The 3,697-nt window shown below is 42.3% G+C and overlaps 1 long non-coding RNA gene across 3 annotated transcripts; it reads right to left on the minus strand.

Moving 5' to 3' along the window:
- Positions 1-1,225: 1,225 nt before the first annotated feature.
- LOC108635047 lies at positions 1,226-2,413 on the minus strand. 3 transcript variants are annotated; one of them, XR_001917736.1, is made up of 3 exons: positions 2,382-2,413; positions 2,132-2,226; positions 1,226-1,342 (listed from the first exon to the last, which is right to left on the minus strand). It is a non-coding gene; the product is annotated as an uncharacterized LOC108635047 (long non-coding RNA). The 3 variants fall into 3 exon arrangements; XR_001917735.1 differs by having other exon boundaries at positions 2,313-2,405; XR_001917737.1 differs by having other exon boundaries at positions 1,226-1,384; positions 2,313-2,405.
- Positions 2,414-3,697: the final 1,284 nt, after the last annotated feature.

Consider the following 3,697-nt stretch of genomic DNA (forward strand, 5'->3'; position numbering starts at 1 on the left):
GACAGAAAGGCATCCCTTTTGTCCCAGTGACCTCCCCTGTTAGTAATGCATGAAAATGGACCACCCAACCCAACAGCTGCTCCCGACAGTGAGAGGTGACCCCTGAGAACCGTGCTCCTAGGGCACGTGTGACCCGGACAGAGACAGACAGACTCCATACTTTTCACAAGTGCACGGGGAACATTCTCCAAAATTGACCATATGTTAGGCCAGAAAATAAGTCTACTATAAATAGACTCAAATCATGCAAAGGAACTGTTTCCTGTCACAATGCAATGAATCGAAAAGTTAATAGTAGAAGGAAAGGTGGGAAAATCCACAATATGTGAAGATTAAACACATTCTTACATAACCAGTAGGCTAAAAAGTAATAGTAATAAAACAGGAACTCAGAAAATACCTGGAGACAAACCGAAATATCAACAGAACCTACCACAATGTACGGGATTCTGCCAAAACACCAACAACGAAATGTAAAGCTGGTAATGCATACGTTTAAAAGAAAGCTCAAATAAGCAACCTATCTTTACACCTAGGCAGAAAAGGGAGACCAAACCAAACTCAAAGCTAGAAGAGGAATGAAATAGTAAAGATTAGCTCTCAGCTAAATATACAGAAGAGGAAAACCAAAGAAATCAATTTTAAACAAAAGTTACTTCAACCAGGTTGACATAAGTAACAAAATCCTTAGCTACATTGACTAAGAGAAAAGACAACTAAAATCAGTAACAGCAGAGGAAACATTACTGCTGATTAGACAAAGCAGAGCACTTCGGGAGAGCTCTGCACAGCCGGATGCCATGAGGCTGGATAACCTAGAGGCAGCGCTGTTATTTAAGCCTCAGGCTGCGGTGTTTTATTCTGGGGACCTAGCAAACTAGCGAAGCTTTATCCTCTTTCTTGCAAACAAAGGTATGAAAATAGTGCCCAAACCCACAAAGTATACAAAGTATCCGAAAGGAGGAAGAAAGAAAAGGATGAACCACCTAGGTGTTGAGAAAAATCTTTTTCTTTATCAAAGTTAAAATAAAAACATCAAAACCACCAGAAAAAACTCATGAGTAAACAACATTCTGAGAAAGCCCAACAACAGCCTTGGTAAAAACAAACCAGAAATCCATTCATCGTAAAACAGTAAATATCGTAACAAAAAACAGTACAATGCATTGTATTCTTTGGAGGTTTAAAAAAATTCAATTTACTGAAAATTCCAAGGAGGTTATAATAGAGATATATTATATACTCGCCTTAATTTGTGCCTCCTGTCGTTTAGCCTGTGTGCCCAGGGCCGTCTGCCCTCCGCAGGTAGTGTTTTGTTTCTTACGGGTCCTTCTAGAGTTCCCTGTAAGCAAACATGGAAGTATATTTCTCCTCCATGCCCTAGCTGAAAACACAAAATAGCGTGTACTAAGCACGTGTTTTGCTACATGTTGCTTTTATTTATTTGACAATGCCGGGGAACTGCCCTCCCTCAGACGTACTTTCCTGCACAGCAGGCCACTGGGTGGATGATGTAGTATTATAATGCTTTTTGCCCATCCACATGGGGATGAACACTGATATGCAAGAAGATGGACACTGGGATTCAGGAAAAAAAAAATTCTCCACAGTATAAGCTGTGGGAAAATTTAGCGTGACTTATTACACCAACAGATCTTATGAAAACAGGAGCAAAAACTGCCTTCGTGACTTGATAGTACCTGAAGGACTCAAATTCAGAGACTCATAAGACCTTACCCCCAATTTATTGGCATAAACTTCTTCTAGGGGGTGAGGAAAGCCATCTAAGTGTGTCTCCTGATATTTCATTTTATTTTAACATGTTCAGGAGCCAAAACAAAGACTATGAAACAAAAGACACCTTCAAGCACGGGTGGTTAGGTGATTTTAAATTCTTCATCAAAAGTATAATTTTCTCCTAAAATAAAATGCGATTTTGCTTCCGAATAAATACAAAGAGTGTATGGACTTCCTCAGCAGTAGTAACTGGTAATTAGAAAGCTGAACAAAATGCATGAAACGAACCCTGAGTCAGAATGCTTGGCCAGAGACAACCTGGAAACCAACCCCATCACCATAAAACCTGAGACTGCAGGTCACGTGGTGGAGAGGGCCCCTGGGGCTTCCTCACCCTGCTGCTGTCCTCCCGGGCGCCCCTCCAGCCAAGTCTCTTGCTTTGTCAGCACGTGTGAGCCCACTCTAGGGCCCTGGAGAGGGTTCCCCTTCCTGCAACGATAAGAGGAACAGTGTCTACTTGCTCACCTACCATTGGGAATTAGAAAGCTGAACAAGATAGGAAACTGTTCTCAGACCCTGAACAGCAGGCAGTGTGGGGGTTCCAGGGCTAGGTTCCTTGCGTGAAGGTGAGCACACACACCAACCTGATGACTCCGCCGCTCTCTGCCTTCAGGCGTCTTCATGCTGCAACTGCAGGCAGAGGAGCCCATGAACATTCTGCAGAATCTGAATTGAGAACAGGGGTGAGCTGGGAGGCCACGAGGCTGTGATCTGTGTGGCAGGGCGTCAGAAAGGAGGGAGCTACTCACAGAAAAAGTTCCACAGCTGCTGAATGATCCCTTTGAGTCTTCGAGTATCAACCGGAGGACACACAGCTCAGATTCCGTAATGAATAAAAACACAAAACATAAAATATTGGTCTCAAAGCAAAAAATAAAACAATTCCTTCCAGAACAAATTTTTTTCAAAGTATGGCAATTAAATGAAGGCTAGTGAGCAGTACACACATACATAAATAGATGTTTCTAGAACGCAATTTTTAAAAGATGTCTAAACCTCTTGTCACGCCAATTTTCGAATTCTGCTGAAAAACTGAAAAGAGTAATGTGGAACTAGGTCTTTGCATACAAAAAGGCATTCAAATAGCTTTAGTATCATTTCTTTCAAAAATTTTTTCATCGGGAAAAATTGTTTTTCCATTTTCTGTTGGTTTCTGCCATACGACAATCCAAATTAGCCATAATTACTTACATATGTAGTTTATATTTGTATATCACTTGCTTCTTGAGCCTCTCTCCCCTCCTTGAATAGCTTTAGTTTTAGGATGGAAAAGTTATAAAGAGCCCTATAAATAGGAAAGCCTTAATTTTAGACGTGTTCCTCACTCAATATTATGCTTCCGTTATGTTTATAAAAGACCTTAAAATACAGATCAGGAAGTGCATTTCCGGCTACTATCTGGGTTGCAAGGGGTCAGCCGGCACCACTTGCATTAGGCTGAGACTAGGGGTACGCAGAGAGTGGTAGAAAACCAGGAAGGCACGTCCTGCTCAGAGCTAGTGATGTAGGGAAGCTGGAGGCCGGCTGCGGGGAAGAGAGGCGCCCCTGGGATTGCTTAGAGGAGCATGTTCCCCCCCATGTTTCCAATTGGAAAGGATACGGAGCAAAGCCACTGACCGAAACTGGACCTTGAGGCCTATGGCAGCGGAGATTGGGGTCTGGATTTCCCAGATGGCTGCTGCCGGGGAATGGGGCCAGGCCTCCTGGGTTGTAGTTTTCTGTGGTTTTAAAGTACTTAGACATACTGAAACTCCTCTTTGGTCATCTTCAACTGAGCAGCTGTTGTGTGGATAAACTTCATAATTACAGACAACAGTAATAATTACCGTAACGTCGAGTAACAACGCTAATAGTAATTTTCATTATTATAGATTTCTTTCACCTACTAAAACCTGCTACT

Source organism: Capra hircus, unplaced genomic scaffold (genome assembly GCF_001704415.2).
Source record: "Capra hircus breed San Clemente unplaced genomic scaffold, ASM170441v1, whole genome shotgun sequence".
In the NCBI taxonomy this organism is placed as follows: Eukaryota; Metazoa; Chordata; class Mammalia; order Artiodactyla; family Bovidae; genus Capra; species Capra hircus.